This window comes from Melozone crissalis, unplaced genomic scaffold (assembly GCF_028551555.1).
Source record: "Melozone crissalis strain CALT ecotype California unplaced genomic scaffold, PUWL_Pcris_2 ptg000013l_1, whole genome shotgun sequence".
Lineage (NCBI taxonomy): Eukaryota > Metazoa > Chordata > Aves > Passeriformes > Passerellidae > Melozone > Melozone crissalis.
The window spans coordinates 42,287,627-42,304,496 of NW_026535791.1; the positions used below are offsets into that span (position 1 = coordinate 42,287,627).

Genomic DNA, 16,870 nt, shown 5'->3' on the forward strand with positions numbered 1-16,870 from the left:
AATGCAATAAGTACTACAGCTAAAAACAAATTCATAAGAATATTCTCAAAGTTGATTTTGCCATCTTCTTAATATGAATGAACTTTACTAATACCAGCAAAATGAAATTTTGATCAGTATTTTCTCTATCCTGTTTTGGCAATAAAACCACTTCAACAAACACATTTAAATAGATGCACACTTATTCAGCTAGCTTAACGTGTTGATTTCTCCTTATACACAGATGCTTTCTTCATTCAAGAGGGTCTTCCATGAACCACGCATGCTTAGAAATTCACAGGAGGGCAAACAAAATAAGCATAGAGGCAAAGCTCCATGTGGCTCCTGATTTAATTCCCCACGACATTCCTCCAGACCTCTCCTTGACAATCCCGAATAGCTTAGCTTGCCTGGCAGGGATTCTGCTTACTCGCCCTTTTTAATCTAGTCCTGAGCCTTGAGCAATATTAAACATGGGAATAGAAGGCATTTTTCCCTCTACCGACTGCCCACATTCCCCTGCTGCAGGATCATGCACATGTATGTTTGGGGCTCTATTGTAATGCACATGGCAAAGGCATTACAGCTGTCACACCCAACAGATGAGTTGCAGCACTCCTCAGAGATGTCAGCAGCCTGACCAAGGGCTGTCCTGGCAGGCAGTCTGCCCCATGCCTCGGAGCAAAAAGTTAACAAAAACAGGACAGCTATGAGCTGTGGAAGAAAGTATTACAGAGCAAAAATGCAAGTAAAAACCGAGGAAGCGATAACTGCATAGCCTGCCAGAAGAAAAATAATTAAAAATGGGGCTATGACATGGTTTTTCTAACTGAAATAAGGCAGTTTCTGGCCGAAGTGTCAGCACCATGCTCTAACATCTGCGCTCCTCCACCCATCTGGAGTACAAGAAAAAGATACAACCACCCATCCACTAAGGAGTGGCACAGATCCCATTACTTATTACAACTATTGTTGCTCAACTTAGGCTGTGGCATCAAAAGAAAACATTTCTTTACAATGTGAGGGGGGCAGGGGGGTGGGGAAGAGAGAAGGAACACAATATATTACAGCTCCTGTATGTTGACTATGCAAAATTTTGAAGTTTTGGCTCTACTAATTCTATTTGATTTAAAGTTTCACTTTTGGGCATTTTTTTGTGTTTCTGTGTTTGGTGTTTTGTTTTTTTTTTTTAGGGGTTTTCTTTTGCGAGGGGAGGGGGGTGGGCAGCAGAGGTGCTTGGTTGGTTTGGGGGTTTGTTTCTTTTTATTAAACCTTCCTAAGTTCCTCTTCCCATCTTCCTGACATTCTCTGGCTGTACCTCACATTAAGCAATTAACTTTGAGCAACACAAGAAGATCTGTAGATCAAAGCAGTACCAGAGCCAAGGTTGTTGAAACATGAATCACACTATGTGGGTCGGGTTTTTAACTCCAGATAAGCAGACACACTCAGCCACCACCACCACACACATGGCCCAAAGCAATCCACAGGGTCCATCCAGAGGGACCCAGCTCAGGGGCAGCAGGAACACCTGGCACACAGGGAGTGGGGGTCACCAGAGGGGCTCACTTAAACAGCTGCTCTGCTGGTCCTACCCTGCCTGGTACTCTGCCTCTACCCTCCAGCTAAGAAATGCCAAGAGCCTCACCCACAAAACACACTGGAGGAGGGAGGGCAAGCGAAGAAAATAAGTAAATAATTAATAAATGGCTGGCAAAGTTTCCAAACATGACTTTGAATGAATTTTTCTTCTGACTTATTTCATTATGGGATAATTCTTTAATGTCCCGATTGAACCCATTTAATCTAAGTTTTCCATAGAAACACAAGCAAAGCCCTGGTTGTGGCAGCTCAAATGGCATCATTAAAATGCAACACAGCCTACAAGTTTTAAGTGTGAACAAAACCTCAGCTTTTGCCTCTCAGCTGAACCACAAAACTAATATATTTTTGAACTCTTCATTAAAAACACATTTATTTGCTCAGTCAAATGCCAAGATGAACTCTGAAATACTGGAAGGTTCAACTAAAAACTGTTTTCTTTCTCTAATCCTTACAGTACAGTCATAATCTTCAGTCCCAACTTTACTTATTTCACAACCATGAACAAATATACACAATGGGATGAAAAATACAGTTACCCCCACAAAATAATATTTCCCCCCTCCTTGTTGTAAAAGTTTTGAAAGCTGTCTCAACATATTGATTGAGAAACTCTAAATTAAGTAACCTCAAATTAATGATCAGGGGGTTCTTCCTCAACAGATTATAAAAAATGGAAGAATACCAACCTCCCTGTGAGCAGCAAGTTCAGGAGCAAGGTAAAGAATGCACAGAAGATGCTCACCCTCCCTTCCACACTGACTGCCAACAGACTTAACTCCTACTCTCCAGATGCATTTGAAAAAGCAATGGGCCAGCAACCGAAACTGTGGCATGAAGAAACAAAAAAAAAAAATTATAGGAGCTAAAGGACAGTGTAGACACAGAAAACAAACTTAGAAATGCACAGTAGCTTTTCATAAATACTGCCTGGAAACTAAGCATCACCAGGGAAAAAAGCATCAGCAAGATTTATTTCTTAAAATACAACTTATAACAACAGAAGGCCACTTGGAACACAGACCTATTTTTGTAGTTATCACTACTGCTATACTATCGCTCTCTCTGTAATTTACCACAGTGCTTACCAACAGCCGTGCCACCAAAACAAGAATTGGACTGGTTGAAAATAGAGCTTCGTGCTTTTCTCATCAACCATCCCACACACTGTGCTGCCATTTGCAAAAACAGAGATGGTCACAGAATAAAGATCTTCCAGGGTCCTGAAAAAGGACAGCCAGGTAGGACTGAGAACTCAGACTCTGCATTACAGAGGCTCCTGGGCTTCTCCAGGGGAGCTCCTTCCACACAGTGTGACCCTTACTGCCAGCAAGTTTGTCCCAGCACTTTAAGCACACCTTTCCCCATGCTGCTCAAGCTTTTACCAGGTCTCTCCTAGCACTGGACCCTGATGATCTCACCTCTTTTTTGTTGACACAGTTTGAACACCAACCTAACTCTCTTTTCAGTAGGTCCTTGTCTTTTCTCCAGACTAAATGAAACCCAGTTCTCTTACCCTCCGTTTATAGCACATGTCTTCTACATTTCTGATTCTTCTAGTTGCTGCTGCCCACCACCCTTTCCCGGGCTGGCACACAAAACCAGTATGAAGTTGTGATATCCTCAACAAAGTTCCCCATCTGAATACTTCCCTACACAAAAAAAGGCTATTCTCTTTTTACAGAAAAATATCCTTTATGGTCACCTGAGCTGCAGATAATAATCCTACATATAAACTCCAGTGCATTTGCTTTTGCAGCAGCACGACTGCTGTCTCAAGTCCTGGCTGTGAGCAATTATCGCTGCTGGGGCCCACTGCCCCCAGCCTGCAGGCATGCAGCCAAAGCTTTATGTCACAGAGCTGCCCCTCCGTGCCCTGCTCAGCCCCATCCAACCCCTCCTTCCAGACTCCATCTCCAATCAGTCAAAGTAACTTGGAGTTCAAAGCATCTTCTCAAGTAGACATGCAGCTCCACCCAGCTTAATTCAGGTATTGAATGAACAGAGGCCTCATTCCTTCACCCACATCATTAATTGCAAATATTAATTCACCTGTCTTGTTTGAAACTAATTAGCAATTATCCTCTCAGTTTCTCTCAGCAGCTACAAACATTCCTGTGAGCATTTCTGCTAATCCATGCTTCCTTAGCTAGCTTCTGATAATATGGATTGCCTGATAACTTGCATCATCTACTGTGCAATTCCTACCTCACAAATTACTTTCAAAACTGAATTAGAAAGCTGGCCTTGTGATGCTTCACATCTCCTTCACAAATAATCCCAGGGATATAATACTACTTAGGTGAGAAAGGTATTAGAAAAATTTGTAATTTCCTGGTTTTTTACAGATTGTTTCAGATATCTAGCACATACAGACAGCTCCCCACAGACAACCAGTAAATATCACACAGACCTCTTACAAAAGACAGGTCAAAAAATTAATACTACCAGGACAGCAAAAGAAGTAAAACCAGTAGTCTTTAAGATTATAAATATAGTATTTAAGATAATGGTACTCCTTCCCTTATAGTTCTGAAAAAATCGTAACAGAACAAGTATCCAAACACCAAAACAGTTCCTATCATATTTAACTGAAGAGCTATTTCCAGGCAATACTTATCCTACAGTGATTAGAGGTAGCAAAGAAAAAGACAGTAAGCTTTAAGAAAAGTCTTGTAAAATCCCTACAAAGTCTTTGAAGCAAACAGTGCTGGATTTCTGCTTGTAATAAACTGATTTGTTGTTTATTCTTCCTCTTCTTCACAAGCTCTAAACAGTACTGACTACAGTAAGTACTCTTGATTTTTATCCCTCTTCCACATTGGCTTAGCCAACAAAGTAATTCAGTATAAATTCACAATTTCATTGTAAAAATCTAAAGACAGTCCATCTCACCTTAAGGTAGATAGAGACGCTGAAAGCATTTAGTAAAGCCTGCAACTTTCTAGCACCTTCAGCTCTTCCCACTGTCACAACACTATTTTGTGACACCTTTATGCAGCAACAAGCCTATTCTTAATAACAGCCAGTGATTTAGTAATTCCCAGCAACGAATTAAACTTGCTGGGAAAAAAATTTCCCACAGCAGCTTACTCCACCTTCAGACAAACAATGCAGCAGGATGTCTAGAAGGATAGGTTTCATAAGGCAACTAACAAGTAACATCAAGACATTTTATGAAATGCTCTGAAGTCCTGGGCCCCAGGCAATCAGATGGTGATCCAACACAGCAGCTATTTAGCCTGTGTGCAGTGCCAACCACTCTGCAAAACACTCAAAACATCTTATCGATTACTTGAAAATCATTGTTACACAACATAAGTTACATATACATGCAAAAAACTGAGTCAGGTTGAGAAAACTGCCCTTACAGGGAAAAGCTACTAACACCAACATAAACACCTACTTTAAGATGCAAAGTTGTTTACATTCTTCATATACAGACTGGAAATTATAATTAGTCAAACAAAAGCCTGCATCTGTAAGAGATGAAATGAAACGGGATACACTTAAGACAAAACCCAAAAGGTTTAAGCTTAGCATTAAGGAAACATCCTGAGAGTGAGAACTGCTGCCCCATGTCCCCAGGGGAGGATTGGAGGCTGCAGCTCTTGACGTTTAAACAAAGATTGGACAAGAGTCCCGGTTGCTGTGCTGCCAACACAACATGCTCCGCGGAGCTCAGCTCTTCCCAACGCAGCTGGAGGGCAAGGCAACAACACATGGGACTTGGGTATAAAGAGCTCTGCACAAAGTGGTTTGTGGGGACTGCCTGTGCTGAGGGCTGCACCTCACCATGAGACATGCAGAGCAGCAAGTACTGTGCATCAGGCAGCCACAGAACTCATGTGTATGCTGCATGCTGGAGAGAGCAAAGCAATCCCAGGCAGCTCTTCCACCATTCCATCTCTCTCTCCTACATCAGAGACTGAGGGATCTATCTGTCTATCTATAGGTATCCCTGACAGATGCTGCCGTGTACAGCTGCATGCAAGGACAGTTAGTGCACAGCAGCTCAGATCCCTCTCTTTTTGGGATGAAATGTTAAGGCAATGTGCTACTTCAGCCTGGTGCAGGATGCATCACTCAGAAGAAGAGGTATTCCCTGCAGCAGGATGCACCTCAAGGCAGAGGAATGTAGAAGAAAGAATACAAATGCATGAGGCAGAAGGCTGCAGAACAAGATCTAAACTGAGATAAAAACATAGGAAATTGGCAGGAGGCCTCCTGATCCACAAAGCCTGGAATGGGGTACAGGCAGAAACAACAGAAGTATTTTGGCACTACCTGCCACCAGAAACTTGAAAACAGGTCTGTGAGGCCACAGAGCAGCAAAAACAAGCTATTTATGAGGATCTGGAGCAAAACAAAATGGATGCAGTTCTTGAGGAAGGAGATCATTACATGTCCTGCTGCTAGCCACAGCCACGTGCTGGCCAGTTGGATTTCAAGTATCAACCCACCTCATTTGACTTCTATCTCCTGTACTAAGCAGATGTGCTCGTGTGCATTTCCTGTAGCTGAGTGATGGCAGTACTGTTCCATGCTATTTTCTGAAGGGTGGTTCAAACAAACATTTCAGAATCAATAATCTAGATGACCTAGAACCATCTTTTTCCATAGCCAAATTCTATTATTTAATGCAACTATATTTATACACAGACCATTAGTGGAGATCTTAAAATTAAATATAAAGCTATTTATGTGTGAGAACTTACAAAGTATGGTAAGATAACAGATGTCATGTTCCTGATGCCACAGCTATGCCACTTCCATACTCTCCACAGCAAGTTCCATGACCCCACCACACACAAAAGAGAGTTACAAACACTAAAAGCAGTACATGGAATCCTCCCCACAATGACAATATAAAATATGAAGGGACATATTTAACCTTTGGACTAAAGTAATACCAAACTGTGCACTCCAATGTACTCAAGCTAGAGCTCTGGAACAAGAAACAGCAAACACCACAAGGTTTTAACTCCCCACCCAGCAAATGGAAAGGGCTTTACAGTGAGATTCAAAGTGCCCAGCATGTTCAGGACAGCCAGTTCACACACCAAATAGGGAATGATGCCAGAACTCTCTCTTCTCACACATTCAACTACTGACTTGCAGTTCTGTAAAGGATACCTTCAGGAATCAGACACATGCTGGGACTTTTCTTCCTCCTCTCCTCACATGTACTCTTCAGGCATGCAAGGACAGTAAGTGCACAGCAGCTCAAACCCCTGCTCCTCTTTTGTGGGACGAAATGTTAAGGAGATATGTTACTTCAGCCTGGCACAGGATGCATCTCTCTCTGAAGAGCAGCTATTCCCTGCAGCAGGATGCGCCTCAAGACACAAAGTGTCAGCAGTTGCCAAACCTTCAAAGGCTGTCCTTAGTTTTCACCCCATTTTCCCAATCCTCCTCTCTGGTCACCCAAGAGTCTACCCCAGCACTTTCTGCCTTTTGCTCAAACCCTTTTCCATTGCACAACTCTGCTGCTGCCTACCTACAGTACTTAAGCATCTATGTTCATTCCCATCACTTCACCAGAAGACCACTCTGTACAAGCATTTCTTATCTATGATGTGATATTTTGCTTCAACCATTTACTTGCAGGATGACCAACCACCAGTTGCTGGGGAGTGTCAGGAGGAACTCGTAGCTCAAACCACCACCCACTTTTACACAACAAATGAGCCTGCTGAGCCTCTGTTCCTATCCTAGTCAATGTAAATAGAAAAAACAGGAAACTACAAGCAAAAAGATTGAGAATAATTTATGCCTGGATTACAGGAGGAAAGTTATCTCACAGCTCGATGACAGCAAGAAAAGATTCAGTCTCCTTTTCTGGATACACTAAGTTGTGATGCTCACCAGTGTACAACATAGGGCTTCAGAAATGCTACAGAGCACACTCTTTTGAGCTTCTTCAAATACTCCAGCTATGTAGAAATTGAGTAAAGAGCAGTGTAGATACTGAATATTCCTGGCCCTTAAGGGGGTCTCAGTGGCCACAGAAAAATAACCCTCATAAACAACTCACCTCACATAAAACCATTTAGTCAGTATTTAACTGAATGTCAGCTCCCAGAGGAAAAAAAAAAAAGGAGGCAAGAAAAAGGTAACAGTGTTAACTTCACTTGATTATCACAATGATTTAAAGTACTTTTGACGTCCTTTATTAAACCTGGCACATTGGTATTTGTGATTTTTCAAAAGGAAAGCCTCTCTGTTCCTTCATGGTCAGACATCAAACCAGCACTTTAACTGTGACCTTCCCCTGCAAAGAAACTGCATACATAAATAAAGCACCCAAGCTTTGCCCTTAGACCACAAAAACACAAGGCTGGGAGCACAATCAAATGACAATTAATGAAGCAGCAGACACTAAAACACAGTAAACAAGACTTCATCACCTTCATCCTCTGTGGCTGCAAATCCCATGGCAGCAACCAAATATGCTTTCTTCATTGAAGATGATATTTAATGGTTGGAAAGGGTTGTGTTGGGTTTTTTTTTACTGCTATGAAGGAGAAACTTGTGTCAATCCTTTTCCAAAGTCATTCCTACTCAGTTATACAAAACACATGACAAACTCTGAGAAACAAGCAGGGAAACTTAGATCTTGGTGGAGTCAATGGGAATGAAAGCCACTGCCAAAACAAAGCTAGAAATTAGCAAAACATTTATCTGATGAATTTGTGATCCGAATTCCTAAATTACAAAACTGACCTTATTTCTTTTTAAAATCTTCTGATGCAAATATATTGGGGAAGGGTGGGGGATTGCAAGACCAAGTTGCAAAGCACAAAAACTATTCTTTTTTAAAGCACCCACTGTCAGAACAACTTACTGTCAAATGGAAAAACCTTTACCAGAATTGTCTAAAATATTTAGATCTTTCTGTTTTCTTGTAGTTTATTAATGTAGGACTTCCACTACACAAATCTGCTGCCTTTACAGAGGCAAAACTTCTGATATTGCTTAGCAAGGGATAAAACTAGATTTGGATAGTTTCCCAGCCACGTCATTATGGATAGGCTTCTACCAGTTCCAAGAAGGACAGCAGGTAACATTGCCCTTCACAATACACTGGCATTAAAAATAAAAAGAGAGAAAACTTGCCTTAATAGGTTTGCTCCCTTAAGAGTTTTACATTACTTCTGCTTACCTGAAGCACAAAAACATCAATAATCCTGCCAGACCTGGAAAGCTCAAAAGCAGAAGTAAACAAAGGAGCTGAGCTTTGTCTCCTTTGAGAATTGCCATCATGCAGTTAAATCCACAATTCTGACTGATTAAATCCCTGTGAACCTATAAGGGACCACAGACAGGCAGAGGTGACATAGAGCACCCTAATGTGACATTAAATCCTCTAAAAGATAGATCTAAAGAAGCTTTGTTATGGCCAAAGGAATCTGGTACAGGAGTGAAGGTGGCTCAACTTGTCCAGCCCTTGTGCAAAGGCTGACACTAATGCCACTTCAGAATTAGGTGTACATGACCAGTCAGATCATTATAACAGAGTTACACCAGGGTAACACTTTCAAACTGTTATGAAAGCTGACTTATTTGATAGAATGAGCTTAGGATAGATTCCCTGAAATTATTTAAAGGGAGAAAAGAAAAATAGCATTTTGACAAAAAAATTATCTTAGAGTAGCAAATGGTTAAAAAAGGGTTTGATACAAGTAACCAGGATGCATTAAAATGTTTTAAAAGTTACTCCACTAAACCAATGCTTTGCCACTGTCTCACTTTTTCTAGCACTTCCTCCCAATATAAAAGCAACTTTGTTTTGAAACACTCTCACTATCTGTACCAAAGTAAATACAATTGTTGATGTGTGTCTAAATTCAACATACAGACTTAACTTCCTTAACCAAGCAAAATTTACCTGTGTACAGGCATAACACAGAAGGGTTTCTTGTTAAACACTAGCTAAATAGTCATCACACCAATATCAGCATTCACCAGGAAAAAAGTTTAATATCACAAATCCTTCTTTTAATCAATTTTTAAAAATACAACTTAAATTTGCAGTGCATGACGCTTTTATACATACACATATGTAAACTCCCACAAATGTACCAGCCACAAAAAAAAAAAAAAAAAGAAAAAAAAAAAAACACCTTACAAAAAAACACTGATGAAGGAAAATGCCCCCTTTATCAGACTGAGCAAACTTACACCAAAAAAAAACCCAAACCAACAGGTCTGCCAAAATACTTTCAGGCTGACTGCTAACAATCTGGAAGTCCATACTGTCTGTAGCCTGGTAGAGGAGACAGATTTAATATTACCTAGATGATTTATAGGGTCCCAAGAAGACTGTGAGACATTCACTGGAAACACTGATTTCTCCAATAATAAGGAAAAAGTTGGAAAGTTAAGTCAAAAAGAAGAGGGGAGGGCCAAAGGGAGACTACAAAGGCATCAAAGACATGGATGGCTGAGAGAGATAAGCAAGAACTAAAAATCACATTCAAGTTCTCATCTGCAATTGAGGCTTTAGTTTTTCCCTTAGGTTTCTTCAGACTTTTTTTTCCAATTCTTATCCCATTCATACTTCAAAAATGGGCTGATTCAGATGTAGAAGTCAAGCACACAGAAGTGAACACACAAAATAAAGTAGTTCAATAATCTTAGAGAATGAAATGGCACCTGCAAAAGCTACTAGACTTCAGTAAATTAATGCACATCCCTGTTTGGTGTTACATATAGAGGCTTCTGCAAATCTAGAACAAGTACAAGAAGATGCCAAACAAAGGATCTAAGACAGCACTTAAGCCAGTTTAATCCACGTAATGGGAGTCACAGGGCTCTGACTGATACTGAGCTGACTGGCAGGAGTGTAAGCTTTCTAAGAACTTATGTCCCACCTTCTCAAGTCTTATGGCATTTACAGAGGAAGAAAAATGAAAACATCATGCATCAGATCCATATGTATTCAGTTTTAAGCAACAGAAGAAAGACTACTAAGAATATTAAGCACTGAAACAAAGTATAACATACTCTTTCTTGGAGCTCAGAGCAGAGTCCCATTTTCTACAGTATTATACCACAGCTATTCTGTCCCTGTATAGGTATGCAACCAAAGAAGGCAAGTCAGATCTCCATCAAAACTGCAGAAACACACATGAATGTAACCTGGCCAGTCACCAGCAAAATCTCATTCAGTTGCAAAATCTCATTCATTTTAAGTAAACGCTTTGTACACTAGCTATCTATGTAAGTATTTGGATCAAAAATATGTTTACTACTAACTGCAGCAAACTTAGGCATCTGAAAAATACCTGAATAAAGAACAGCTTTCACAATTTTCATAAAATATTACTGGAAATTATAGTATGAATCATTAAAAAGTACAAAACTACAAGAATCAAAATGAAACCACTTGAATTTATGGATACCAGTTGCAAAGGGCATACAAAACCATTTTGCATCATTTCTATTTATATAAAAATACGGAATTATTTCTTCCCACGGGCTTTTTCATCTTTTTCTTCTTTGGCCCAAAAAAGTGAAGAAGCACTAACCAAACAAAGTGAAGAAAATTGGTATCTGTCATACAGACATAATATTTTGAAAAAATATCTTCCCTACAAGAATCAGTACCATAAGAAGAAGTGAATTTTACTTCCTAGGTATGCCAACAGCCATTACAATACTGTTGTTCATAAACATGTACCTTACATTAAGATCAACTTTTTGGTTCCTCCCTCACTCCTGGCACATTCTGTTGCAGAGCTGCAAGCTCAAATTTGTCAAGCAAAATGCTTCACTTACTTCTTAAGATTGCTCATTTCATGCTACAATGGAAATGATTACATTGTTAACATAAGGAAGACTGCAACTTCATTATCAGATTTAAGTATCTCTCTCTCAGTTACTTAAATGACAAGCAATTTGATTTTTGTAAAAGAACACAACTGCTCTTGAATTAGGCCCAAGCTGAAGAGATGCTGGAACTCCCCCAAACAAGGTTAAGGATGTCAAAGCATAGCAGCAATGCTGACAAGCAGCACCCCTTCCTTTTCCAGTGCTCTGGTCAGCAGTTCTTGGAAAAAAAAAAGCTACCATAAAAAGCTGTTATGTGCTTGAAATGAGCATTTTTATCCTCTCTCCTATCAAACAACATCTAACAAGTTTACATTGCACTTCAGGGTAATCACTCGTTATCACTATTTCAGTCACTATTTTCCTGCTGGGAAAAGAGTCTATTAGTATGAAAGCAGGAAGAAGAGCACCACTTTATTACTGTTCTTTCTATCCAAGTATTAATAAAAGTGGGAGAGGTATTAGTCCTACCTCTCTGCTGAGGCTCCTCCTGGCCAGATAATTGCTGAGCCTTACACTTTCCTGTGTGTCCCCAATACACTCACACACTGAGTATTTCAGCTCCACAAGGTCCTCGGTTGGCTTGCTTTTCATTAAAGCCAAAGCCTGTACAGGACACGGACACTATTTCCTATGATGAGTCCTCTACAGCCACTTTCATATCAAAGCTTGCAAATTAACACTGAAAAAATATTTAATAAGTACAAGCAATTAAAAGCAGAACAAATAAAGAGAATTAAACACAAGGAATCCCACTAGGGACATTTGTTTCGTCCCTTGACAGGGTAGACATTTCTCCTATACACTTTTGTATCCAGCAGCTCAAGATGTCACGTTTTCTGACTTGTCAGCAGATAGAAAATACTACCTTTTTATTCTACTACACTTGATATGTAGGGGAAGATTTAAATATTTGCACACTAAACGAAATTTTCTCAATACCACCACAGTCTATAGAGGAATCTTTATTTAAAAACTGTCTGGTCTGTTAAACCAAGACTTAGATTTTTAAGTACGAACGAAAGCTCATAGTTCAGTTATGGTTTTCAAGGGCTTGTGAACAGCCATGTTACTGTAGCTCTTACCTAGAGCTTGTAGTAAATTCATCATTTATCTACAGATTTAAAGAATTTCAGTCATTCAATATTACATAATAAACTATATAGCATAATTAAAAGACAACACCCAGGCAGAACTTCTCCTATGCAGTTCTCCTCTCATTATTTTGTCATCAACCCAACAACATATTCCAAAATAAGAACTACCTGAAAATAAAAATCAGCTTGGAAAACTCTTCATAACATAGTAATACAAAATTATCTAGTTACAATAAATATTCCTGGTCAGTTGTTTCACTTTGCAGCTCCTGGTGTGTGGGGTATCACCCCTCCCTTTGGAGGATCTCAGGCACCCCAGCCTTGACTCACCCACTGCACTACGCTAACTCTCGGAGGCTGTTGGCTGCACTTGCTGTGCACCAAAACCACTTGTGCAGGCATGAAACTGCTCTTTAAGACATGAGCAAGAGCCTGAGCCTTTCACCAGTAAAGGCTATCAACAGTCAGGAGCTTTAAGCAGGTAAGACAAACCCTCAGAAAACTTTCAGGAGTAACTTTTTAGAGCGAGGTAGGAAAAAAGGAAGAAGGAAGGAAAGGGGGCTGGAGGAAGCCCAGAACAGTAGATTAGCAAAATAATACATAATTCCCCCAAGACTGTGTGACAAGCATATTCAGTTTAGCAACCAGTCAGGCATGTGGCATAAACCTGTTTTTTTAACATCTCCTAGAGCTCTAATTAAAACACAAAGAGACATTAACGACACAATTTGTTATGTTCACCATTCAATTCAATGATGAGGAAGCACAGCTCTTTAAGCTAATGCTGTAACAGGTGTACTTTGAAGAAGAAAAGCACTCCAAAGTTTTCAAACAAAGTTTAACAAGCCAAGGCAAGCATCCCAGTATTTAATCCAGGAGAAAGTTATAACAAATAGCATCAGCAGTCATGAGCTTATCCTCCCACCTTCTCCTGCTTCTCTGAAGAGGGCGACTAAGCAAGTGCCAGTGGAGCCTCCGCAGTCATGTTCACAGCTCGGGGTCTCTTCCATTCCTTTAAATCCAAGCAAAGCCTGCATTATTGCTCTACAAATGCAGGAGCATTCCTTAGGTCCAAGATCACGCATCCCAGACTGCTCTAATCCCTAAATTCTTGGTCTCCTACACACTGAAATAAGATATTAAATGTTGGAAGAGTTCAGATGTCATCTAGAAAAGGGTAACTTGGAAGCAAATCAATAAGAAACAGTGAACAGCCCAGGGAAATAGGGAGGTGCTTGTTAATTACATCAGCCTCTTTCCACAGAAAGCAACACCCAGTTTGTCACATTACATTTCTGAAACTTATTTACCAGATGCTTTCTTGTAGTCAAAATAAGTTGAAGTATCAATAAAAATAGTACCTATAGACAAAATTTTTAGGGGTTTATCAGACATGCAGCTGTAGCTGAAAAATAGCATTAAAAAAAAGTACTTTTAAAGTGACAGGTGTAATTGATCATTTAACATGAATAAATATAAAAGAAATCAATTCTCAAATCAAAACACTATCCATTTTATTAGCAGCATTAGATTAAAATAAGCTATGTGTTAAAATGTAAAATTTCATACAGTTATCTCACTTTTCAGAGGTGCCATCAAGCCCTCCAGATCTCCAGCATCTCCCACTCCCACCTGACCCAGCCTCCACCAGCATAAAACCTGCCAGGGCCTTGACATAACATTTTGTACATCAGCTCTTCAAGATGCAAATAGCATCTGTTGGCTTCCATTACATAAATACCCCCGATAAGAGCTATTATTAACTTGTTAGTTTCCATTTTAAGTAAAGTATGTAAAAACTGTATTTATGTCTCCAATTACATGAAGCCTTGAGCGTTACAGGCACTTCAAATCTTCAGAAAAGAGAAACACCACACAATGTCAGAGGCTCCCCTCTCTGTAGAATTCAAAAGCCCCCGAGCCCCCTTAGCTATAGCTCCCACAAAAACTGTGGGAGTGGAGAGATTAAGCAACATGCGCAAATAGCAAGTTTTGGCTCAGCCCATTTCTGTCCATAATGAAAGAAGTCACCAACTAAAACACAACACTACCATTGATCTAGACAAAACAGTAAATTTTTAGTTATAAATGCACTGAGAGAATTATACCTATACTTAACCAAATATTAACTTTTACATTTTGGTTGAATACAACATTCTTTGCTGTCAAATTACCTGGTATTTTCTGAAGAGTGGTCATAACACTACACCACCAGACCCATTCGAGTAATAGCCCCCCAAAGCACATACTAACTTTTGAAGGAGACTTCTAGGGACTAAAGGAGGAAGACAAACCACAGAAACAGATGTTTACATGACATTTCCATCCATGGATGATAAAAGATGCACAACAGAAATGGGTGCACATTCCTTCTCCAGATGCATCCCATGTCTTGCCAAGCTAACCAAAAATATGCAGGCACCATGCCCCGCTTCTCACCCACTGGGGCATGACAGTCAGAAATTAATTACAAAGATTGAAATAAGCTACCTAAATAGACCACAAGGAACACTGCAGGAGTGTTTCAAACTTAAGTCAGCTTGTGCAGGGTTTAGTTTCACTTCTCCCCATCAGGTCTACCAAATCCAGCCATTTTCACCATGGCCTTGGACACTAGCCAACACACTAGCCAGGAGCTGAGGTCACCAGTCAAGACATCCCCCAGGCCAGCTGCAGCAAGCTCTTGGGAAAAATGCTCTACAGCATTCAGCATGTGGGAGCTACTACAGTGACCACACACACGTCTCTGCCCGTGTGTATATACATATAGAAATGCACAGGTAAAAATAATACTCAATTGTAGCTAAGAAGGCGTCATATAAATTCTTCTCCATAAGTGAATTATTCAGGTCTATTAAAAACATGTACATATTTTAAAAATCAAAATTAAAGCCCACAACAATCCCAGGTATCCCAATAAATCCTAGACACAAACTTCCTGATTTTCTGCTGCTGAGAGGAAGTGCACAGAACCACAGAGAAGAAAACAGCTGGGTTTATTCTAGAACTACACTGAGATCTATCTATCCCAGGCTCTTACATTCACAGTGGATTTTCATGGTTTTAATGAGATCCCAAATGAACACGCATCCTTGCCAATAAATGCCACTGCATATGTTCCTACATCAGTTCTCTAGCAAACCTTTGTGGGTATCTGCTACGTGTACATAACACAAATATAACAAAAAAAGACCTACAGTCAGACCCAATTCAGAGGAATTTTTGCCACTGGGGGAGGGCGGCTTGCTCTGTAGGAGGAACCTAGAAAGAGGAAACATCAAAGGAGGGACAGGTAACAGAAACAGTTCTGCTATTTTGATTACTTTTACTGCATCTAAAGTCCAACTTTTGCAAATAAACCTTTCGAGTTCTCCTCCTCTCTGCAATAAAACCAGGGCATGTCATGTCTAGTCTGAAAAGAGGTCAGACGTTCAATTAAAAAAGAAAAACAAAACAACGCAAACTTTAGATCCTAAAAGTACTAATTTGCTTTTACTTTGAAAAGGTCAGAGGCTTCTAATTGCATTTTCTCCCATTGGTAAGTGCAGGTAAAGACTTTTCTGATGTCTCCTTAAGGAACTCTGTGGCAAGCTGGAATGTTATGCAAACGTGCCTTCATCCAGGTCGACCTTTCTGGCCTAAGGCTCTCACACTTTTCAAGCCAGCTCTCCAACCATCACTAAGACGCAGTCTCACTGTGCAGAGATGAGCAGGTGTGCTCGAGATCCCCTACAGAACAGCCCATAACAAGCACCAACCTGATGTAAAAAGTTAGCTGCTGATCAAGCCTGTTGCAAGCATCAGGACAAAATACATTTTTCTTAATCTTTCAGTTTTAGGGCAAAGGCTCTTTTATATTAACAGAGAAGCACAACAGCTTTCAAGTAGCTAGTGTGTAGTAATTGAAGGCTTTCTAATCATACATGGATGTTGTCTTCAGAATCCCTTTTCTCCTGAACATGAAAAAAAACATTGGGCTTCGAAGCACAGTGCAAATTAAGTGATATTTTAATAAAAATACATAGCTGCTCATTATAACAACTGCAAACAATAGCTGAACTCCTCAAGTAACTACAAGTGCTTTTTATAAAATAGCTCTAGTTAAAAGACAGAAAAAAGTGGTGTTTATTTGTCTGGTAACATGCATTTTAGGGTGCCCTGTACCAAATTCTCCCATTAATCATCCCATTATTATTTGCAAGTATAAATACTTTTACTACATCCCCAGCCGCTAACCACACCGGTCGCGGTACATCCGTAGAACGAAGCCATGCCTTTGCAGAAACATGAACAGCATTAAAGCGAACAGCATTGAAGGGAGGAAGGTTTGATCTGGAGAAGTGAAGCCGGGACCTTCC

At 40.1% G+C, this 16,870-nt stretch overlaps 1 protein-coding gene across 4 annotated transcripts in view; it reads right to left on the minus strand.

Annotated features, from left to right (window-relative positions):
• The window catches only part of JADE3 (jade family PHD finger 3), a 63,020-nt gene that overhangs the window by 45,430 nt on the left and 720 nt on the right, over positions 1 to 16,870 (minus strand). Inside the window, exon 1 of one of the 4 annotated variants that reach the window (XM_054271933.1) lies at positions 2,327 to 2,396. The exons of the other annotated variants lie outside the window; for them this stretch is intronic. The gene's annotated coding sequence lies outside the window, so the exon portion shown is untranslated. Of the gene's footprint in view, positions 1 to 2,326; positions 2,397 to 16,870 lie in introns of those variants that run through there. 4 annotated transcript variants of the gene reach the window in all.